The 26007-nt window shown below is 42.1% G+C and overlaps 1 protein-coding gene across 1 annotated transcript in view; it reads right to left on the bottom strand.

Moving 5' to 3' along the window:
• Nucleotides 1–1605: 1605 nt before the first annotated feature.
• LOC134909100 (alpha-1,4-N-acetylglucosaminyltransferase-like) overlaps nt 1606–26007 on the bottom strand; it is a 322027-nt gene continuing 297625 nt past the window's right edge. The window contains exon 2 of the transcript XR_010175852.1: nt 1606–1711. The gene's annotated coding sequence lies outside the window, so the exon portion shown is untranslated. The remainder of the gene's footprint in view (nt 1712–26007) is intronic.

Genomic DNA, 26007 nt, shown 5'->3' with positions numbered 1-26007 from the left:
ACTGAGTGATTTTCCCTTTTAGCTGCTTATATATATACTGCTGCGCCTAAAGTTAGTGCCCCCCCCTTTCTTTTTTACCCTTTGTAGTCTTGAAACTGCAGGGGAGAGCCTGGGAGCGATCCTTCCAGCGGAGCTGTGAGGGAAAAATGGCGCCAGTGTGCTGAGGGAGATAGCCTCGCCCCTTTTTCGGCGGGCTTCTCCCGCTTTTTTATGGATCTCTGGCAGGGGTATTTTTCACATATATAGCCTCTAGGACAATATATTGTGATTATTTTGCCAGCCAAGTTGTTAATATTGCTGCTCAGGGCGCCCCCCCCCCCCCCCCCCCAGCGCCCTGCACCCATCAGTGACCGGAGTGTGAGGTGTGCATGAGGAGCAATGGCGCACAGCTGCAGTGCTGTGCGCTACCTTGTTGAAGATCGAAGTCTTCTGCCGCCGATTTTCAGGACCATCTTCTTGCTTCTGGCTCTGTAAGGGGGACGGCGGCGCGGCTCCGGGACCGGACGATCGAGGTCGGCCCTGTGTTCGATCCCTCTGGAGCTAATGGTGTCCAGTAGCCTAAGAAGCCCAAGCTAGCTGCAAGCAGGTAGGTTCGCTTCTTCTCCCCTTAGTCCCTCGTAGCAGTGAGTCTGTTGCCAGCAGATCTCACTGAAAATAAAAAAACCTAAAATATACTTTCTTTTCTAGGAGCTCAGGAGAGTCCCTAGTGTGCATCCAGCTCAGCCGGGCACAAGATTCTAACTTAGGTCTGGAGGAGGGTCATAGAGGGAGGAGCCAGTGCACACCAGGTAGACCAAAAGCTTTCTTTTAGTTGTGCCCAGTCTCCTGCGGAGCCGCTATTCCCCATGGTCCTTACGGAGTCCCAGCATCCACTTAGGACGTCAGAAAAATTCTGCACTGTCCTCCTACTATATATATACTGCGCACAACTAAAATGCACCACAGGTATTGATGTATAGTATATTTGATGACACAGAGGTAGGTAGAGCAGTGGACTACTGTACCGTACTGCTATATATTATATATGGTGGTCAGCAAAATTCTGCACTGTCCTTCTACTATATATATACTGCGCACAACTAAAATGCACCACAGGTATGGATGGATAGTATACTTGATGACACAGAGGTAGGTAGAGCAGTGGACTACTGTACCGTACTGCTATATATTATATACTGGTGGTCAGCAAAATTCTGCACTGTCCTCCTACTATATATATATATATATATATAGACGACAGGTGGGGATCCGGCACAGCCACTGAAGGTAAATATAAGACTGGGTGCCCTCACAAAAAATTGTATACACGTGGGGACGGTGCGGCACTCCAATAAATCAGACGTGAAACCTCCGTAATTATCAACGTTTCATTGAAACGTTGATAATTACGGAGGTTTCACGTCTGATTTATTGGAGTGCCGCACCGTCCCCACGTGTATATATATATATATATATATATAAATAGCATACAGTCGGCGGCACTCACGGCTCCCTCAGCGGGGAATAAAACGAGACGAAGTCACGGAGAGAGTCAACGTTTCAATGTTGTGAATAAAACATTTTCATCAGGACATATAACACAATGCTTACATAACATACCTATATACCATCGAGGCCATCCATGGCGCCCGCCGTCCGCCCGCTTCACGTCCATCGACAATGACGTCACAGTGCCGCGCCAAACACGACGTCACGGAGAGCCCCGTTACACCTGTAAGTGAAGACAGCATAATGAGCTGTTAAAGTGAAAGAAACAAGACATACAATCGGCATTAAAAATCATGTGACAGGGAAGCAACTCCTAGAGGATACTATGAATTGATGCAGCAAGACAATACATATATGTGTCAAAGGCAGTAATTTAAGATATATATCCATGTTTGTTGACCATCACTGTTCTTCATATTTATATAGGTGACATCTGCAGAATAATCCGATGTTATCCTAAATATATCAAAATAAATGTGTAATAACAAGCCCATATTAGTAAATAAATACTGGACTGTAATGATGTAACACCTGTAATATGGAATACATTAGATGGAGACATGATGGCTAATTTGTAGGTCTTAAAGGAAACAATGTAGCCCAGAGTTTTCATTTAAACCTCTGGGTGAAAGGGTGTCCAGCAAAAAAATCCAACGGGCCTCTGCCTTCAAGAGAATTAACCCCCTATCACCTCCACGTTTAAGGGGGGGAATCTGATCAATAATTTGATGTCTCAAAACCGCTAAAGAATGATTGGCGGTAAGAAAATGTTGAGCGACCGGCTGGTCGCTTTTGCCAGTGGACAGGGCAGCTCTTATAGAAGCCCGGTGGCCTGCCATCCTTTCTTTAAATGTACATTCAGTTTTGCCAGTGTAATGTAAGCCGCAAGGGCAACTTAACATATATATGACAAACTTTGTGGAACACGTTAATCTGTGGCGGATTTTATACCGTTTTCCAGTGTATGGATGGCAAAAACTATTGCCAACAATCATATGGTTGCAGGTGGTGCAGCCAAGACATTTAAAGCATCCAACCTTCAAAGGGTTCAGAAAGGAGGACGAGGGATTAGATGTAAATGAGGAATGTGGGGGAAACTGAATATTAGTTTTCACCAAATGATCACGCAGGTTACGCCCGCGTTTGTAAGCTGGCATTAAGCGGGTGTTTGACATGGAGCTTAATTGTTGATCGGATTGAATTATGGGCCAAAAATTTTTGCTCGTTCGATTAATTTTATTACTAAGGGTGTTATATTTTTTGACCCAGATAAATTTATCCTGATTGGTTTTTTTCTTTCCTGGCTCCAATAATTGTGAACGTGGTGTATTTAGAACCCGGGTTTTTAAAATATTTAACTCAGCTAGATGGTACCCTCGTTCAATAAATTTAGCAATCATAGTATCGAGGGATGCCTCAACCTTAGATTCATCACTCACAATTCTTCTCACTCTAAGCATCTGTGAGTAAGGGAGACCACTAAGTAATGCTTTGGGATGGTGGCTGGAAGGGAGTAAGATGTTAATACGGTCTGTGGGTTTCACAAACATATTGGTGGTAATTTTGCCATCACAGATCTTAATCTGTACATCTAGATAATTGACACTCTCAGAGTCAATATTGTAAGTTAGCTTAATCGGAGTAGTGGAATGATTGTGTGTGTCAATTAAGGCAGAAAGGGACTCCCGAGTGCCCGTCCAAAGGACCAGCAGGTCATCTATAAACCTTAAGTATAACAAAACATTTAAACGAACTGTTTCTTCTGAAAAGAATAATTGGTCCTCCACCTGAAACATAAAACTATTAGCGACAGAAGGGGAAACATTGTTGCCCATAGAACAACCTTGCAATTGAAGGAAATATTGATTGTTGAATAAAAAATAATTGCGCTGTAAAGTAAGTTTTAATAATTCCATGAAGAGATCAATATCCAGACCTTTATAGGCAGGATTATTTGTAATCAGAGTCCTAACCGCCATTAGCCCTTGTTCATGGGGTATAGAAGTATATAGATTACTGACATCTATAGTGGCCAGTATGCAGTTCAAAGGAACTTCTGTAATCCTTCCCAATTGAATTAATAAATCTGTTGTGTCCTTAAGGCAAGATGCTCTGGCTTGGATGCACGGTTGTAAATGAAAGTCCAAGAAAATGGAAATACTTTGATAGAGAGAACCACGTGCAGAGATGATGGGTCGTGCTGGTGGATGGCGACTGTCTTTATGGATCTTCGGTAAGGAATAAAGGACTGGTGTTACAGGGAATGGAGTGGTTAATGCTTCACATTCTTCTTTTGTTAGTAAGCCATCATTGAGTGCTCTCACTAAAATAAGATCTAATTCTCGCTTATAGCGGGCAGTTGGATCATGAGTAAGTTTCTGATAAGTTAGAGTGTCCTTTAATTGACGATCTAGTTCGGCCACATAATCCGCAGTGTTCTGGACTACAAGGGCTCCCCTCTTGTCAGCCGGGCGAAATACGACATCATCGTACTTACTCATTTGCAGTAACGTCTCCCATTCCTTTTTAGAAAGGTTTGAATAACCTGGTGTTTCATTTTTAATATCCTGCTGTACTTGATGGTCCACAGTTTTACAATAGGTGCGTATAGCTTGATTTTGTGAAGATGGGTCAAATTTGGACCTTTTACGTAGGGCAGAGGGTAACGGTGTAGTCGTGTTGTTCACAGGCAAGTCAGAGTTAAAGTATTCTTTAACCCTAAGTTGACGACCCAGTTTGAACTGTTCCACCTTCCATTCGAAGGGATCGATTCTATTCGTAGGAACGAAATTAAGACCTTTGGATAAGATTTTTTTCTCCATCGGAGAGAAGGTTCTGTCTGACAGGTTGAACATTATTTCCGTCGGGTGTAGGGAGTTCGACCTATCCCTTTGCCTCTGCCTTTACCCACCCCTCCTTGTGTAGCGCCGTTGGGGTCTGCCAACTGTGAGCGGGTGCGTGCCCCTAAAGGGGGTCGACCTAGGAAGTTATCTTGGAGATCATTTTCACTCTGGGAGGCAGATCCATCTGTTGATGTTTCAGTATCTAATTGTGTAACCCTATAGCGGTTATATGGTCGCCTGCGTGGTGGACCCCGATTTTGTTGGGTATACTTGACGTTTGAGGTAATCATTATTCACCTTTTCAAGCTTATTGCGTTTGTACTGAATTAAATCCTTACGGTATTTTTCTATCTGTACATTAATCTTGGTATACCAATCATTCGCGGTATCCGCCTCTAAGGTAACTTTATGTGAGGATTCAAATGTTTCAATCTTTGATCGTATGGTATTTAACTCCTGAGTGACCTCCTCAATCACTAAAAGAATCAAATCATATGAGCATTTATTTAAAATGGATATCCATATTTTGCAGAATTGGATATTGAAGCGCCCAATAGTGGGGACATTTTTACTGCGAAAGCCCCGAGGGATTTTACCCTCCCTGTGGTAATCAGATAGAGTGACTCCATGATAATGGTAGTCTTGTTCTTTGCGTTTGAGCTTAAATAATTCTCTGTATAATTGGATATTATCCACATTTTCCCCAGATGGAATTAGGTTATCCTTAAAGTATATCTTGGCAGCATCGGTGTCAGAGTAGCTGAACGTCTCTCCCTGTGACAGTTCAATTGCCGCAATGAGGGCATCCACTCCTGCATTGCTTGAAGTGACCATCCCAGAATGTATGTCAAAAGTTGCTTCCAAAGAGATTCACATATATTTAAAGTGCCAATGTGCAAAATTATACAGAGAATTATTGAAGCTCAAACGCAAAGAACAAGACTACCATTATCATGGAGTCACTCTATCTGATTACCACAGGGAGGGTAAAATCCCTCGGGGCTTTCGCATTAAAAATGTCCCCACTATTGGGCGCTTCAATATCCAATTCTGCAAAAAATGGATATCCATTTTAAATAAATGCTCATATGATTTGATTCTTTTAGTGATTGAGGAGGTCACTCGGGAGTTAAACACCATACGATCAAAGATTGAAACATTTGAATCCTCACATAAAGTTACCTTAGAGGCGGATACCGCGAATGATTGGTATACCAAGATTAATGTACAGATAGAAAAATACCGTAAGGATTTAATTCAGTACAAACGCAATAAGCTTGAAAAGGTGAATAATGATTACCTCAAACGTCAAGTATACCCATGGATTTCTGGTACCCAACAAAATCGGGGTCCACCACGCAGGCGACCATATAACCGCTATAGGGTTACACAATTAGATACTGAAACATCTACAGATGGATCTGCCTCCCAGAGTGAAAATGATCTCCAAGATAACTTCCTAGGTCGACCCCCTTTAGGGGCACGCAACCGCGCACAGTTGGCAGACCCCGACGGCGCTACACGAGGAGGGGTGGGCAAAGGCAAAGGCAGAGGCAAAGGGATAGGTCGAACTCCCTACACCCGACGGAAATAATGTTCAACCTGTCAGACAGAACCTTCTCTCCGATGGAGAAAAAAATCTTATCCAAAGGTCTTAATTTCGTTCCTACGAATAGAATCGATCCCTTCGAATGGAAGGTGGAACAGTTCAAACTGGGTCGTCAACTTAGGGTTAAAGAATACTTTAACTCTAACTTGCCTGTGAACAACACGACTACACCGTTACCCTCTGCCCTACGTAAAAGGTCCAAATTTGACCCATCTTCACAAAATCAAGCTATACGCACCTATTGTAAAACTGTGGATCATCAAGTACAGCAGGATATTAAAAATGAAACACCAGGTTATTCAAACCTTTCTAAAAAGGAATGGGAGACATTACTGCAAATGAGTAAGTACGATGATGTCGTATTTCGCCCGGCTGACAAGAGGGGAGCCCTTGTAGTCCAGAACACTGCGGATTATGTGGCCGAACTAGATCGTCAATTAAAGGACACTCTAACTTATCAGAAACTTACTCATGATCCAACTGCCCGCTATAAGCGAGAATTAGATCTTATTTTAGTGAGAGCACTCAATGATGGCTTACTAACAAAAGAAGAATGTGAAGCATTAACCACTCCATTCCCTGTAACACCAGTCCTTTATTCCTTACCGAAGATCCATAAAGACAGTCGCCATCCACCAGCACGACCCATCATCTCTGCACGTGGTTCTCTCTATCAAAGTATTTCCATTTTCCTGGACTTTCATTTACAACCGTGCATACAAGCCAGAGCATCTTGCCTTAAGGACACAACAGATTTATTAATTCAATTGGGAAGGATTACAGAAGTTCCTTTGAACTGCATACTGGCCACTATAGATGTCAGTAATCTATATACTTCTATACCCCATGAACAAGGGCTAATGGCGGTTAGGACTCTGATTGCAAATAATCCTGCCTATAAAGGTCCGGATATTGATCTCTTCATGGAATTATTAAAACTTACTTTACAGCGCAATTATTTTTTATTCAACAATCAATATTTCCTTCAATTGCAAGGTTGTTCTATGGGCAGCAATGTTTCCCCTTCTGTCACTAATAGTTTTATGTTTCAGGTGGAGGACCAATTATTCTTTTCAGAAGAAACAGTTCGTTTAAATGTTTTGTTATACTTAAGGTTTATAGATGACCTGCTGGTCCTTTGGACGGGCACTCGGGAGTCCAAACTGCCTTAATTGACACACACAATCATTCCACTACTCCGATTAAGTTAACTTACAATATTGACTCTGAGAGTGTCAATTATCTAGATGTACAGATTAAGATCTGTGATGGCAAAATTACCACCAATATGTTTGTGAAACCCACAGACCGTAATAACATTTTACTCCCTTCCAGCCACCATCCCAAAGCATTACTTAGTGGTCTCCCTTACTCACAGATGCTTAGAGTGAGAAGAATTGTGAGTGATGAATCTAAGGTTGAGGCATCCCTCGATACTATGATTGCTAAATTTATTGAACGAGGGTACCATCTAGCTGAGTTAAATATTTTAAAAACCCGGGTTCTAAATACACCACGTTCACAAATATTGGAGCCAGGAAAGAATAAAACCAATCAGGATAAATTTATCTGGGTCAATAAATATAACACCCTTAGTAATTAAATTAATCGAACGAGCAAAAATGTTTGGCCCATAATTCAATCCGATCAACAATTAAGCTCCCTGTCAAACACCCGCTTAATGCCAGCTTACAAACGCGGGCGTAACCTGCGTGATCATTTGGTGAAAACTAATATTCAGTTTCCCCCACATTCCTCATTTACATCTAATCCCTCGTCCTCCTTTCTGAACCCTTTGAAGGTTGGATGCTTTAAATGTCTTGGCTGCACCACCTGCAACCATATGATTGTTGGCAATAGTTTTTGCCATCCATACACTGGAAAACGGTATAAAATCCGCCACAGATTAACGTGTTCCACAAAGTTTGTCATATATATGTTAAGTTGCCCTTGCGGCTTACATTATATTGGCAAAACTGAATGTACATTTAAAGAAAGGATGGCAGGCCACCGGGCTTCTATAAGAGCTGCCCTGTCCACTGGCAAAAGCGACCAGCCGGTCGCTCGACATTTTCTTACCGCCAATCATTCTTTAGCGGTTTTGAGACATCAAATTATTGATCAGATTCCCCCCCTTAAACGTGGAGGTGATAGGGGGTTAATTCTCTTAAAAGGCAGAGGCCCGTTGGATTTTTTTGCTGGACACCCTTTCACCCAGAGATTTAAATGAACACTCTGGGCTACATTGTTTCCTTTAAGACCTACAAATTAGCCATCATGTCTCCATCTAATGTATTCCATATTACAGGTGTTACATCATTACAGTCCAGTATTTATTTACTAATATGGGCTTGTTATTACACATTTATTTTGATATATTTAGGATAACATCGGATTAATCTGCAGATGTCACCTATATAAATATGAAGAACAGTGATGGTCAACAAACATGGATATATATCTTAAATTACTGCCTTTGACACATATGTGTATTGTCTTGCTGCATCAATTGATAGTATCCTCTAGGAGTTGCTTCCCTGTCACATGATTTTTAATGCCCATTGTACAGATGTAGCCACCTTTATCTTGACTGTTTCTCCGCCGAGACGGGCGTTTAGTCACGCTAAGGCGATAGCTGAGTTTAATCACAGGTAGGCGCGTTGAGGCGATCTAGATACTCATCATGCATTACACATCTCCACCACTGTGTGGCTAATGCTCCACTAATCCAGTACTTTCGATCGTACAGTATAGCGGCGGATTGATCTACAGCTCTGGCAATACTGTAGGCGTAACGGGAGGCGGTGGAAAAAGTATGGAGTACTGTATGTGTATGGAGACGCAACTACAGTAATTGTGTAAAAGGAAGAATGTACAGGACAATGTATAAACACCGTGCTTTTAAAATACATGAGCGTCTGGGAATGGAGGGCTACAGTAGCTAGCAGGAGGCGGTGGAAAATACCGTGCTTTACAAATGCGAGCGTCCGAGAAATTTTTTTTCTCTCTAATACATCCAATGGAAGGATGCACACAGGTTTCACATAAATCAAAGTACATCTGCAGGAGCGATTCTTTACGCTAAATGCAACTGCACAACGGCAATGAGTAGAAATGAGTGTATTCTGACGCTACTAAGTGAGCAAAACAGTGCTATACAGTAGATATTCGGCGTTTGTGTATTGCACATGACCTGAATTCCCTCCCTGTCTACTGCATGATCTGTGCAGGCTCCCAGGGGGGAAGGGCAATAGGCTAGCAGGAGGCGGTGGAAAATACAGTGCTTTACAAATGCGAGTGTCCGAGTCCTCTAAGGCATAAACCAACACCAATGGGGTGGGGGCCGGGCGCTGTTTGCAGTACTTTCACACATGAAATTGGGAGTCTCTCATGAGGCGTCGTGGGCTAGGGGTGAAGGCTCCCACCTCCCACGCTGGGGGTCCAGGGTTCGAGACGTGATGTGCCTTCTTTTTTTTTTTTTTATTGTAATAATACACTGTATTATTTTATCTACATTGTAAGACAGTCAATGGAAAGGTGCACACAAGTTACATATAAATCAGAGTACATCTGCAGGAGCGATTCTTTACGCTAAATGCAACTAAACAGCGGGAATGAAATGAGGGTATTCTGACGCTACTAACTGAGCAAAACAGTACTGTAGATCTTCAGCGTTTGTGTATTGCACATGACCTGAATTCCCTCCCTGTGCAGGCTCCCAGGGGGGAAGGGCGATGGGGGTAGGGGGAGACGATGGGAAATACTGTACTGTGCCTTTGAAATGCAATTACATGAGCGTCCGAGTCCACTACGGCATACTGTAAACCAACACCAATGGGAAGGAAATGCCAACCATTTTTTTTATGTGTTCCCGTGACATTCATTTTAAAAAAATTTTTTTTCTCTCTAATACATCCAATGGAAGGATGCACACAGGTTTCACATAAATCAAAGTACATCTGCAGGAGCGATTCTTTACGCTAAATGCAACTGCACAACGGCAATGAGTAGAAATGAGTGTATTCTGACGCTACTAAGTGAGCAAAACAGTACTATACAGTAGATATTCGGCGTTTGTGTATTGCACATGACCTGAATTCCCTCCCTGTCTACTGCATGATCTGTGCAGGCTCCCAGGGGGGAAGGGCAATAGGCTAGCAGGAGGCGGTGGAAAATACCGTGCTTTACAAATGCGAGCGTCCGAGTCCTCTAAGGCATAAACCAACACCAATGGAGTGGGGGCCGGGCGCTGTTTGCAGTACTTTCACACATGAAATTGGGAGTCTCTCATGAGGCGTCGTGGGCTAGGGGTGAAGGCTCCCACCTCCCACGCTGGGGGTCCAGGGTTCGAGACGTGATGTGCCTTCTTTTTTTTTTTTTTATTGTAATAATACACTGTATTATTTTATCTACATTGTAAGACAGTCAATGGAAAGGTGCACACAAGTTACATATAAATCAGAGTACATCTGCAGGAGCGATTCTTTACGCTAAATGCAACTGCACAGCGGCAATGAAATGAGTGTATTCTGACGTACTGTACTGTACATCTTCAGCGTTTGTGTATTGCATAGGACCTGTGCAGGCTCCCAGGAGGGAAGGGCGTAGGGCAAGACAGTGGAAAATACCGTGGTCAAAGAAAGGGCATATTCAAAACTAAGGGAAGCACAAAGTACATTAACTACGTTGAATGCCTGGAACGCACGACGTCTGAGACGCACGACGTCTGAGACGCTCATTGAGCATAAGGACGGTGTCATGGCTGCTGTACGGGACCGTCCTTATGCTCTGGGTGAGCTGCGTCTCCTCGTTTGCTGGCGGGACAGAACTCTCGCCGGCAACGAGGAGAAAATGAGGGCATACCGGAGGGCCAGCAGGGACATCCTCCGGAGGTATAACCGGAGGAGAACAGTGAGGTCACTCCAGAGGAGATGGAGTGACCTCGTCAGGAGGACCCCAAGACGCCTGCAGGCCATAAGGGATTGTAAGTACAGTACTGTACATTACTGTAAATTACTGTACTTTAAGTTACTGTAGTTACAGGTACAGTACATTATAGCAGGGGCTGCTGTAGCAGCAGGTATCCGGTCTATACAGCACTGTATTTGTGGTAAACAAATGGTTAAACAAGGACCAAACATTAACCCGGGTCAAAAGGTCAATTTGTTTTTTGGTGTCGACCTAGATGGTGCGGCTTTTGAAATTGGTTGACACCAGTTACTGTAGGTTGACATGGTCGTTAAGTTGACATGGAAGAAGATCGACATGAGTTTTACAAAAACAATTATTACTTTTTTAAACTTGCATATATACAGTAGTTCTTTACAATCCACGTGGTCTACGATTGTGCAGTGTACAGTATCATGCAGTGTACAGTATATGCAGTGTATCACAGTGTATCGTGCTGCGTAATTGCAGTGTGTCATGCAGTGTACATTCAGTATATGGTATTGTGCAGTGAGTGTAATGCATAGTGAATCACATCGTGCAGTGTACTGTATACACATGTGGTACTGTAATTGCAGTTTTTTGTGCAGTGTACATTGTATCATATTTTGCAGGGAAATGTTGTCGTATCACGCAGTGCATACAGTATGCAGTGTCGTGCAGTGCATTGTGTGGTTTAATTGCAGTGTGTCATGCAGTGTACCTGCAGCGTATTGTGCAGTGTACTGTATCACATAGTGCAGTGCGTATGCAGAGTCGTGCAGTGCATCGTGTGGTGTAATTGCAGTGTACCTGCAGCGTATTGTGCAGTGTATCGTACATTATCATTCAGTGTAACGTGCAGCTGTAATTGCAGTCTCCTGCCTCCCACGCTGAGAGTACCGATTTTTATACCCAAAGTTCAAGTACAGTAACTATTTTTTTAGTAGATTTGTGTTTCAGATAGTACAGTGTTCTAAGGGACGTTACTGTGGCAGAAATTATTCTAAGGGATGTTACAGTGGCCTAATGTGTTCTGACGTGCATTACTCTTGCATAATGTGTTATAAGGTTCATGACTGTGGCAGATCTCTACTTTGTGACGTAATGTGGATATACTACTGCACTACTGTGACGTACAGTACAGTAACGTGAATAAGGTGCTCTACTGTGTGACACAACGTGAATCAAGGACAGTACTGTGACGTGAATAAACTGCACTACTGTGTGACACAACGTGAATCAAGGACAGTACTGTGACGTGAATAAACTGCACTACTGTGACATGACGTGAATAAGATGAATTCAGGTGAGTGCTGCATCATCTGTCATGGAATCAATTTATACTGTAATGAACAGTACTGAGATGGTTAAGGGTGGGAGGGCTGCATGCTGATGTGTGTCATAATGTTTATAAGGGCAATGCTAATGTGTGTTACAATGTCTATAAAGGTAGTGTTCTGTCTAATACCCTGGACCTACTGTACTGTAGCGATACTGTAAGTGTACTGTATGTCACATTTAGAAATGTCCCCCTTAAGTTTTGAAGACAGTACAGTACACTATGCCCTCCTGAGTGATTAGGTGCAGGGTACTAGAATGAACAATTCCATTGATTGTGATGTCATAAAGATGCTGTCAATGTTGAATTTCATTGACTGTACAGTATGCTGCCATTATACTGTATATATATTTTTACAGGGCTGGTAGCACGGCGGCACAGGAGGCGGAACAGGCGCCGCCAAGCTGGTAAGTATTGTCAAATACAGTAGTGTACAGTACATAGTGATTTCTATAGTCCCACCCCCCTGTCCTGACCATCACAGATAACTCGCTGCAATCCGGATGGGAGAGAGGGTGGGACACTTCGTGTGAGATCTGGTTGCCCGTGATGTTAAGAATGTCTGTTTACAAAACTAACTGTAAATATTAAACACACAGTATAAATAACATTGTAGATAGCTGAATACCCGTGCTGCGCTACGGGATGAGGATGGTAAATTACAGTGATAGTTGTTTGTTAATTTACGTTTGACAGCTTCACTTACAGCACTGTTATTTTTTTTCTCACAGTACCACCACCACCACCACCACCACCACCACCACCACCACCACCTGCGCTGCCAGGTATTGTGTAACGAGAATTCTGGTGCGACTGTCATCGTTACACTACTGTACATGTGTCCTGGATACTGTATAGTACATGTTACAAATTGACAGCTTCACTTACAGAACTGTTATTTTTTTTTCTCACAGTACCACCACCACCACCACCACCACCACCTGCGCTGCCAGGTATTGTGTAACGAGAATTCTGGTGTGACTGTCATCGTTACACTACTGTACATGTGTCCTGGATACTGTATAGTACATGTTACAAATTGACAGCTTCACTTACAGCACTGTTATTTTTTTTCTCACAGTACCACCACCACCACCACCTGCACTGCCAGGTATTGTGTAATGAGAATTTTGGTGCGACTGTCATCGTTACACTACTGTACATGTGTCCTGGATACTGTATAGTACATGTTACAAATTGACAGCTTCACTTACAGCACTGTTGTTTTTTTTCTCACAATACCACCACCACCACCACCACCACCTGCGCTGCCAGGTATTGTGTAACGAGAATTCTGGTGCGACTGTCATCGTTACACTACTGTACATGTGTCCTGGATACTGTATAGTACATGTTACAAATTGACAGCTTCACTTATAAATTATGCACAAGTGGAGGGCTGATGGTACTGTGTACCACCACCAAATTTCTTAATGGTACTCCATACCACCCTACTGTTCTTTCACAACTGGGTATAGTACTATACAGTACTTAATAAACCATTGTTTGGATTTTCGCATTAGGAATTTTTGCATTTGGGGTGCCATCATCTGGATACTGAGGGGGCGAGTAGGGTTAGGGTTGTGCTGCGGCCATGGGTGGTTAGGTTTAGGCAACACCAGGGGGGACTTAGGGTTAAGCACCAAGTGGGAGGTTTAGGCTGCTTGAGGGTAGGTTTTTGGTTAGGGGGGGGGGGGATATACTTAACAACCCCCTGTGGGGATTTTCCAATTCGGTATTTTTGCATTCGGGATGCCATCGTCTGTAATACTGAGTGCCGGCATACTGTATCTTATGATATTTTATGATTTATTTTTATCCATTATTTACTGTACTGTATTTCATTGTACTGTACAGCAGCTTATTTAAGTGTGATTTTTCCACAGCAGCGCATGCCCCATCTGACCAGCAGAGCTCCGGAAGTGGTAATCATTATTTTTGTTACAGACACACTAGTTTCCTACAGTATTACTGTAATTTTTTTATTTTACAATACTTGTTATCTTGTACACACAGACCGCCTCGTTATTGATACGGAGCCAGAGGAGGAGGAGGAAATGGGGGAGCCTTCAGGCCAGCCTGGTAAGAATTGTAATCTACTGTACAGTACTCTACTGTACTGTATTGTACATTTATTATTTATTGATTTATTAACAGTACCAATGGCTTGGGTTTGCGTGACCAGTGGTCAGGATTCCAGCAGTCAAGTGACCAACAGCGGTATCCTGATTGCAGAAATCCCATCAGGTTGAGGTACTGTATGGTATCGAAACCCTACTCCACTAACCCCTAACCCTCCATTTATACTCTGGTATTTTAGATGCAGGTACAGTACGTCCCCTACAAATGGACGGTCATTCCACACTCCGGCTAAGAATGTCTCTCTGCCTCTCTACTTTCTGTAGCACTGTACTACTGTAAAGTATTGGATAATACTTTAGTACAGTAGTATTGGAAATAACAATGGCAAATTTGACTTTTCTTTTTGTTTTTTTATATTCAACACAGATGTCACTTACGTGGACTCGGAGGAGGAGGAGGAGGAGCCACAGTATAGTAAGTACAGTAGGATTTTCTAAAGCCCATTCTTAAAAGTATAGACCAAGTCCACTTTTATTACTTTTCAGGCAGGGAATTCCAAACGTACAGTATTTCCCTCACTGTGAAGACCCCTTTTCGCCTCTGTATGCGAAATCTCCTCTCCTCCAACACGAGTGACTGTGCACGTGTCCTCTGTGTCGATCTTATCAAAAACAGTTCCTGTGTATTGTCCCCTTACTGTATATATTTGTAAAGGTTAATCATGTTCCCTCTTAATCTCCTCTTTTCCAATGTAAACATGCCTAGCCTAGCAAGCCTTTCCTCGTATTCCAGCTTCTCAATCCACTTGATCACTTTGGTCGCCCTCCTCCTAAACCTTTTCTAGTTCCACGATATCCATTTTGTAGTATGGTGCCCAAAATTGTGCATCCTACCCACCCTCCACTAGCCTAAACCTCCAATCATACTCTGAATCCAGACTCAGCATTTTGAATGTCGGGATCCAGACAGCAGGTGTTTTAAATACAGGTACAGTACAGTACTGTATGTCCCCTACCACTGGATAATCATTCTGCTCCTACTGTATTATGAATATCTCTCTGCCTCCTGTAGCACTGTACTACTGTAGACTACTGTGCAATTTTGTAGTAACTGTACTCTACTGTATTTTGTTTATAATCTTTTTTTTATTTTCCACTCAGTAATTATTGACAGTCAGGAGGACGAAGAGGAAGAGGAAGAGGAGAAGCCCTCTCCCCAACTTGGTAAGTAAACTGCAGTATTGTACTGTACTGTACTGTACATTGTGTTAAACCAATGCATTGGGTTTACGTGACCAGCAGTCAGGATTCCAGCGTTCAGGCGACAGACAGTGGCATCCTGATTGCAGCAATCCCAACAGGGTGAGGTACGGTATCCTAAACCTCTTCCACTACCCCCTAAATCTGGCCTCAACATTCTCGTCTCTGTGTGCAAAATCTACTCTCCTCCAACCTGACTGAATTTTTGTTATACTGTATTCAACACAGAATACAAAAGTACAAAAGTATATTTCATGTAATTTTTGTTTTCACAGGCCCTACACTTTCACAGGCCGTGGCGGAGGAGGAGGAGTACTCCCTGTCCCCCACCACACTGCACCCATCAAGTAAGTCCAGTCTGGTACATCTTGACTCTGTAGAGCCAGTTTGAGCAAGCAGAGATTGATTGCTTCTTTTTTTGGTGGTGTCCCAAACCAATCAGTCATTTCAGCCAGAGTCGTGTGGCTGACCCTATGGCTGAAATGATGGGTTTGTTAAAGTGTGCATGTCCTGTTTATACAACACAACGGTGGGAGTGCCAAAGGACAATTCCATCTTGCGCCTCTTTTTTTATTTATTTATCTTTGCATCATGTGATGTTTGTGGCAAATTTTTATAAGTGCCATCCTGTCTGACACTGCAGTGCCACTCCTAGATGGGCCAGGTGTTTGTGCCGCCCTCTTTGGTCACTTACAGTAGCTTAGTCATCCAGCGACCTCGTTGCACATTTTAGGACTAAAAATAATATTGTGAGGTGTGAGGTGGAAATTATGGTTATTGCGGTTAATAATACTATAGGCTCAAAATTTCACACAAATTCTATGATTTAAGCTGTTTTTGAGTATTTTTTTTTTTTTAAAAACACCCAAATCCAAAACGCATCTGAATCCGACAAAAATTCGAAAGGGTGGTTTTGGCAAAACACGTCCAAATCCAAAACCAAACCACAAAACCCGAAAAATTTTCGGTGCACATCTCTAGTTTTAATAAAGTCCAGGAGGGAAACATTCTCCTAATGAAGACACTGCAAGCAATAGGACACGAGGATGTGCACGGAGACTGGAGGGGGGCGAGGTTCAGGGGAATTTTAAGAAAAATTACTTCACAGAAAGTGCAGTGGACAAGTGGAATAGCCTCCCATCAGAGGTGATAGAGCCTAAAACAGTAGAGCTACAGTATTTAAACATGCATGGAAGAGGGGTTCATGGTCGGCGGCCATTTTGTCAGGTTGCTGAGCGATCCAGCTCGGTATAACGTAATGTGCATAGACCTCGCCGGTGTAATTGAGCTAGGGGATTGTGACGCTCCTTCAGCATTGCCCCCTGGCCTGTAAAATGTATACCATACTGTATCTCACTCCATATCCGAGCGCTGCCACGTGCTGGGGGTTCACGGTCGGCGGCCATTTTTAGTGTGCATAGAACTCGCTTATCCACATAGGCCCCTGTGTTTTTAACTACTACATTGAGATGCACATTTCTAGGCCTACAGTATTTAATATACAGTAAGCAGCATTGTTGTTAGGCAATAATTGAAGAATTTACATACAGTACTGACATGTACTGTATGTAATGCTTGTACATCATGTCAGTCGCCCCTTATGCTGTACACTACTGTAAGTCTCACAGGGCCCATGCACTTCCAAGGAGGGTTATTTACTGTACTGTATCTGTTTCATACAGGAAACTAATTGCAGTCCATAACACTGAAGTGGTATTTTCAGTACTGTACAGTATACAATACTTAAATTTGAACATCAGGTACTGGATAGTAAACATGTACAGTATTAACTTCTATCATAAAACTCTTATACATTTTCAGATGTGTAAATTTTAGACTACAGTATTCACAAATGTTTTTTCTCCATACAGGAATTATAGTTGGACAACATGCCAGTAACTATCAACAAAACGATGAGCAAGATAATCGCCAACATGAAAAAAGAAAATAAAACCATCAAAGAGATCCATGCATGGCTCAAGGAAAGTGGCATTATAGTCACTTTAGAAACGGTGCGCTATCATGCATTCGAGAGAACAACGCCCAGATTTGTATTTCCTACAAAATGAACATGGTACGTACTGTACACTACTGTAATGTTTAAATGACTTGCTTTATACCATAGACAATTTTTTGGAAATAAAAAAAAAACTTCATCTATTGTAACTGTGATTGTGCTGTTCATTAATTCATATTTTTCATACTGTATTGTACTGTAGGAGAGTGCAACAAATTGTGGAGGAACTAACTCGTGAGGATGATGAGCGTACTGCTTTGCAAATAAAACGAATTCTCCATTCCAAGTATGACCTGGACATATCGGCCACCAGCATCAGAAGGATGCGACGGAAAATGGGATGGACCTTTGGCGCAACAAGGTAAAATACTGAAAGCAGTATAAACCATACAGTAAATGCACTGTTAATAATCCCTTGATACGTGATATAACAATGCCATAAATCATTATACAGAGTGTGTACTTTATACTATATACAGTATGTGTGTGTGTATATACTGTATATATTCTATCCCAAAAGAGATACCTACTGTATAGGCACTCAGAGACAGCAATGAAGCATTGCCGGCTTATTGTGATGATTACATACTGTATACTGTGTGTGTGTGTGTGTGTGTGTGTGTGTGTGTGTGTGTGTATGTACAGTATGTATATATATATATTACTCTGTATGTACCTTAATGTATGTACAGTTTAATGTATACAGTAGGTATATAATACAGTATACTGCACATACAGTCTACTGTATATACAGTAATCTGTAAATCTGTAATTTCATAACTGTATCTGATTTCATTATTTTTGGCTCTTCACAGGATATCTCCAATGATAAGAGATGTGAATAAAGAAAAGAGAGTGAACAGGCACGGCGATGGATTGAGAGTGGTGAAACATTTGATGATGTAATTTTCACAGATGAATCGTCTGTTGCCCTTGAGCGGTTCTCCAGAATGTCATTCCGGAAACGTAACCATATCTCATTAAAACCACGCCCAAAGCATCCATTGAAAGTCCGTGTATGGGGAGGCATATCACGATTAGGAGCTGGTCCCCTATTATTTTTCGAAGGTACAGTACTATACTTTATTCTGTGCCTGTGTTCTGTAAAAATACATGCTGTACTGTAGAGTACATGTAACTGCACAATAAAAGGAGTTGCTTATTAATGAACAACATTTTTTGATTTCTGTAGGGATCATGGATAAGAAATTTTTCCAAGAAACAATAGTAGAGGAATGTATGGTGCCATTTGTGAATAAATATTACCCAACTCACCATAGGATATTCCAAGACAATGATCCTAAACACTCCGCCTCAGCCAAATTTATGGAAGAGAAAGGTATGAATTGGGAACGCACAGCACCAGAGTGAGTATTCTTTCAACAGTGTACAAGTAAAATTTTGGATAGCACTCTAGTACTGTAAAAAAAAAATTTTTTTTAATAAACAGTACAATATTGTATGTTTAATTTTCTCTATTTACTGTAATGTCATTAATTTTTTCTATACGCTTTTTTTTTTTTTTTTTTTTTATATAGATCACAAGACATGAACCCAATCTAATTAGTGTGGGCTCAATTGAAGAGGTACATTAGGAGTGTTGCGAAGCCAACAACAAAACAGCAACTGTTGGATGGGATAAAGAAATTTTGGCTAGAAGTACTCACACCTGAACATTGTAATAATTATATAAATCACCTGTATAAAGTATTACCTGTTGTAGTCGAAAGAAATGGTCAAGCCACAAATATGTAGTTCTGTACTGTATTTTCTGTTTAAAATTTTAAATTGGTGCATTATTAAAAAAAAATATAAAATTGCCTTTGTCTGATTATTGCATAAACTAATGTAGAATATTATACAGTAGTAATGTTATTGATGTGTATGAACAGTTATTTTCAGTTTTGTAAGTCCTGAATAAGAGTACTGTACATTTTGATCAGTGCAGTACATGGAATCGGATGTTGTAATAAATACTTTTTTTTACATTAATATTGATGCTTTTCCAATAAATATTCAATTTTACAGTATGGTACGGTACAGTACATGAGGGTACCTGTACAGTATGATACGTCATTATGGGGGAGAAATACTGTATCCACTAAATGTACAGTAAAATGTTTTTTTCTTATTACAAACACACAAATGCATCTCAGATGGAAATATGCTATACACAGCAGACAGCTTATAGTGACAGAACTTCCCTACTGTATCCCCACCCATAGTCGTGGTATATTTTAGATTGCCTAATGAGACACTCCTGCAGCATTGCCAATGATTCATGTAAAACCTGTGTGCAAACAGTATCTGTATTGAATGCAAAGTACAGTAAGAGTACAGTATACAGTATTATCAGAGCCATACCTGACCAACATGATGCCCTAGGCGAGATTTTGGCTGATGCCCTCTTGCATAGATGCTACGTAGTTCCGCCTCTAACCCTGCACCCCTTTCCCAGCACCATCACCCATTTTGTCGCTCCTACCCCCTATAATCTAAATAAGAACAATGTGCACATTTAGTGCCAGCCCAAAACAGTGTACAGTATGTTCTTGCTGGGAAGGGGCATGGTAACACAATAATACCCGAAGATGAAATGACACAACACAGTACTGCAACTTTATTCACATTATATCATGCAGTAGTGTCTCTTATTCTCATTACATCATATCATAGTACCACATTACTCCTAACAGTATTGCCCCTTATTCACATTACACCCCACCACATTCATCTTTATTTACATTAGACCACAGGTTCTCAAACTCAGTCCTCAGGACCCCACACAGTGCAGGTTTTGCAGGTCTCACAGAATCACAAGTGAAAAAATTAGCTCCACCTACTGTATGGACCTTCTAAAATGTGTCAGTTAGTAATTAATACACCTGTGCACTTGCTGGTTTACCTGCAAAACATGCACTGTGTGGGGTCCTGAGGACCGAGTTTGAGAACCACTGCATTAGACCATGCAGTAGTGCCCTTTCCTTATGTTACACCAGAAAATATTGTAGTACACCTTATACACATACAGTACAGTAATGCCACACATTAGTAATGCATTTCATATTTACATTTTCTGATTTAATTTCATAGAGCCGCAGTCACTCACAGAATATAGGCATGTACTGTAGCATTTCATTTTATTCAGCAGAAGCTGATTATTCCCGTTTGGCTAGTTTGCCGCCTCTGTACAGTATATTACAATAGAAAAAAGTTATAGTGTCAGTGAAAAAAGCACCTCATGACAGATACTGTACACAAGCTCATGTCTAAATACTGTATACTGTAAGCAGTGACATTAAGGGGTACAGTATATGCAATTGCGGTCGAATTCCGGCAGGAATACGGAAAAAATGGACACGGGATCCCCCATCTTTTTAGAACCAGCACCGGGCTCTGCGCCTGGTCCTGGTGCAAAAAATAAGGGGGACAAAAAAGCGTAGGGGTTCCCCGTATTTTTTGAACCAGCACTAGGCTCCACTAGCTGGACAGATAATGCACAGCCGGGGGACACTTTTATACCGGTCCCTGCGGCCGTGGCATTAAATACCCAACTAGTCACCCCTGGCCGGGGTACCCTGGAGGAGTGGGGACCCCTTAAATCAAGGGGACCCCCCCTCCAGCCACTCGATTATCTCTATCGCCCCTGTGTATTGTAGCTAGGGGATTGTGACGCTCCTTCAGCATTGCCCCGTAGCCTGCAAAATCTGTGCTGTTATTTGCTCCATAGCTGAGTGCCTCCTAGGAGCTAGGAGTCACAGGCGGTAGCCATTTCAATTGAGTCTGCCCTGCTATAGAATTGTATGTGTACCGTACGGTGCATAGAACCTTTACAGTATAAACTCTCCTGCAGCTTGTGGGACAAAAAGCATAGGGGTTCCACCTATTTTTTTAACCAGCACCGGGCTCCACTAGCTGGACAGATAATGCACAGCCGGGGGACACTTTTATACCGGTCCCTGCGGCCATGGAATTAAATACCCAACTAGTCACCCCTGGCCGGGGTACCCTGGAGGAGTGGGGACCCCTTAAATCAAGGGGACACCCCCTCCAGCCACTCGATTATCCCTATCGCCCCTGTGTATTGTAGCTAGGGGATTGTGACGCTCCTTCAGCATCGCCCCGTAGCCTGCACAACTTATGCCATTTCTCACTCCATACCCGACTGCTGCCTGCCACGAGGTGGGGGTTCAGGGGTAGTGGTCATTTTGACAGTGTGCTATGCGATTGAGTCCGGTGTACCGTAATACTGTATGCAATCCTACAGTAGCTTATCCCCATCGCCCCTGTGTATTTTGGCTAGGGGATTGTGACGCTCCTTCAGCATTGCCCCATAGCCTGCAAAAGGGTTCAGGGGCGGTGGCCATTTTGCCAGTGTGCTATGCGATCGAGTCCGGTGTACCATAATGTGCATACTGTGTATTTTAGCTAGGGGATTGTGACGCTCCTTCAGCATTGCCCCATAGTCTGTACAATCTGGACTATTACTTGCTCCGTAGCCTAGGGCCTCTGTGGGGCAAGGAGTCATAGGTGGTAGCCATTTCTATTGAGTCTGCCCAGCTACAGAATTGTATGTGTACTGTACGGAGCATAGAACCTTAACAGTAGAACCGCTCATGCAGCTTTGCCCTGGTTTATGTGAATAAAAAAAATAATAAAGTGTCTGAAAAAAACTAACATGCATTCGTACTTAAGGAATCGAACCCGGGACTCTGAGTATAGGAAGCGAAACACTTCACCACTTCGCCGCAGACAAATGTATAAATCCATTGGTTTTGATTATGCTGTAATGGCTACGGGATTAGGACGATAACATACTGTACAAAATTCCTAATCTTGAGAGGCAATAGTGAACTTCTAACACACATCCATTTGCAACAGTGTACACTACTGGTTTTATGTTTTGTCTGCGGGACTTGGACGCTCACATACAGTATTCATAAAGTATTGTAGATGGATCATATACTGTATGCTGTACTATTTGCGTCTGTGTCGTATATACAGTACTGTATTAAATAATGCAGCGTAATGAGTATTTACTGTATGCAGCGTAATGAGACGCCTTAGTAAAGTAGTCCTTATTATATATTTCAGTATTGTATTTTACGGGAGACCACACGCATGCTCAGTGGTGATTGTAAAAAGCGACATCTGGTGGCTGATCGCAGGTATTACACGTAAAGGTAATGCCAAACGCTCTGTCTGCCTCCGTGCGATTAGGTACGCCTCTCTGTGACTAGGCGCGCCTCCCTACGCTGCATATGCTCGATCGGGACAAACGCCTCAGCCACTCAAGATAAAGGTGGCTACATCTGTATGTCTTGTTTCTTTCACTTTAACAGCTCATTATGCTGTCTTCACTTACAGGTGTAACGGGGCTCTCCGTGACGCCGCGTCTGGCGCGGCACTGTGACGTCATTGTCGATGGACGTGAAGCGGGCGGACGGCGGGCGCCATGGATGGCCTCGATGGTATATAGGTATGTTATGTAAGCATTGTGTTATATGTCCTGATGAAAAGGTTTTATTCACAACATTGAAACGTTGACTCTCTCCGTGACTTCGTCTCGTTTTATTCCAAGCTGAGGGAGCCGTGAGTGCCGCCGACTGTACGCTATGTTTGGAGACATCCTTGCTAGGGATGTTATACGGAGGGCACCGGCCTTATTTATTTATTTGTATTGCCTGGTATGGAGTGCTGCTGACTACTGCAAATACTATATATATATATATATATATATATATATACACTGCGCACAACTAAAATGCACCACAGGTATGGATGGATAGTATACTTGACGGCACAGAGGTAGGTAGAGCAGTGGACTACTGTACCGTACTGCTATATATTATATACTGGTGGAAAGCAAAATTCTGCACTGTTCTCCTACTATATATATACTGCGCACAACTAAAATGCACCACAGGTATGGATGGATAGTATACTTGACGACACAGTGGTAGGTAGAGCATTGGACTACTGTACCGTACTGCTATATATTATATACTGGTGGTCAGCAAAATTCTGCACTATCCTCCTACTATATATATATACTGCGCAGAACTAAAATGCACCACAGGTATGTATGGATAGTATACTTGATGACACAGAGGTAGGTAGAGCAGTGGCCTACTGTACCGTACTGCTATACATTATATACTGGTGGTAAGCAAAATTCTGCACTGTCCTCCTACTATATATATACTGCGCACAACTAAAATGCACCACAGGTATGGATGGATAGTATACTTGACGTCACAGAGGTAGGTAGAGCAGTGAACTATTGTACCGTACTGCTATATATTATATACTGGTGGTCAGCAAAATTCTGCACTGTCCTCCTACTATATATATATATATATATATATACTGCACACAACTAAAATGCATCACAGGTATGGATGGATAGTATACTTGACGACACAGAGGTAGGTAGAGCAGTGGCCTACTGTACCGTACTGCTATATATTATATACTGGTGGTAAGCAAAATTCTGCACTGTCCTCCTACTATATATATATTGCGCACAACTAAAATGCACCACAGGTATGGATGGATAGTATACTTGATGACACAGAGGTAGGTAGAGCAGTGGACTACTGTACCGTACTGCTATATATTATATACTGGTGGTCAGCAAAATTCTGCACTGTCCTACTTTATATATACTGCGCACAACTAAAATGCACCACAGGTATGGATGGATAGTATACTTGACGACACAGAGGTAGGTAGAGCAGTGGCCTACTGAACTGTACTGCTATATATTATATACTGGTGGTAAGCAAAATTCTGCACTGTCCTCCTACTATATATATACTGCGCACAACTAAAATGCACCACAGGTATGGATGTATAGTATACTTGATGACACAGAGGTAGGTAGAGCAGTGGACTACTGTTCCGTACTGCTATATATTATATATGGTGGTCAGCAAAATTCTGCACTGTCCTTCTACTATATATATACTGCGCACAACTAAAATGCACCACATGTATGGATGGATAGTATACTTGATGACACAGAGGTAGGTAGAGCAGTGGCCTACTGTACCGTACTGCTATATATTATATACTGGTGGTAAGCAAAATTCTGCACTGTCCTCCTACTATATATACTGCGCACAACTAAAATGCACCACAGGTATGGATGGATAGTATACTTGACGACACAGAGGTAGGTAGAGCAGTGGCCTACTGTACCGTACTGCTATATATTATACACTGGTGGTCAGCAAAATCCTGCACTGACCTCCTACTATATATATATATATACTGCGCACAACTAAAATGCACCACAGGTATGGATGGATAGTATACTTGACGACACAGAGGTAGGTAGAGCAGTGGCCTACTGTACCGTACTGCTATATATTATATACTGGTGGTAAACAAAATTCTGCACTGTTCTCCTACTATATATACTATGCACAACTAAAATGCACCACAGATATGGATGGATAGTATACTTGATGACACAGAGGTAGGTAGAGCTGTGGACTACTGTACCGTACTGCTATATATTATATACTGGTGGTCAGCAAAATTCTGCACTGTCTTCCTACTATATATATACTGCGCACAACTAAAATGCACCACAGGTATGGATGGATAATATGCTTGACGACACAGAGGTAGGTAGAGCAGTGGCCTATTGTACCGTACTGCTATATATAATATACTGTTGGTCAGCAAAATCCTGCACTTTCATCCTACTATATATATATTGAGCACAACTAAAATGCATCACAGGTATGGATGGATAGTATACTTGACGACACAGAGGAAGGTAGAGCAGTGGCCTACTGTACCGTACTGCTATATATTATATACTGGTGGTCAGCAAAATCCTGCACTGTCATCCTACTATATATATACTGAGCACAACTAAAATGCATCACAGGTATGGATGGATAGTATACTTGACGACACAGAGGTAGGTAGAGCAGTGGCCTACTGTACCGTACTGCTATATATTATATATGGTGGTCAGCAAAATTCTGCACTGTCCTCCTACTATATCTATACTGCGCACAAATAAAATGCACCACAGGTATTGATGTATAGTATATCTGATGACACAGAGGTAGGTAGAGCAGTGGCCTACTGTACCGTACTGCTATATATTATACACTGGTGGTCAGCAAAATCCTGCACTGACCTCCTACTATATATATATATACTGCGCACAACTAAAATGCACCACAGGTATGGATGGATAGTATACTTGACGACACAGAGGTAGGTAGAGCAGTGGCCTACTGTACCGTACTGCTATATATTATATACTGGTGGTAAACAAAATTCTGCACTGTCCTCCTACTATATCTATACTGCGCACAACTAAAATGCACCACAGGTATTGATGTATAGTATATCTGATGACACAGAGGTAGGTAGAGCAGTGGACTACTGTACCGTACTGCTATATATTATATATG

This window comes from Pseudophryne corroboree, chromosome 4 (assembly GCF_028390025.1).
Source record: "Pseudophryne corroboree isolate aPseCor3 chromosome 4, aPseCor3.hap2, whole genome shotgun sequence".
Taxonomy (NCBI): domain Eukaryota; kingdom Metazoa; phylum Chordata; class Amphibia; order Anura; family Myobatrachidae; genus Pseudophryne; species Pseudophryne corroboree.
The sequence above is the reverse complement of the archived record's forward strand: the minus strand, read 5'-3'. Positions and strand labels throughout refer to the sequence as shown.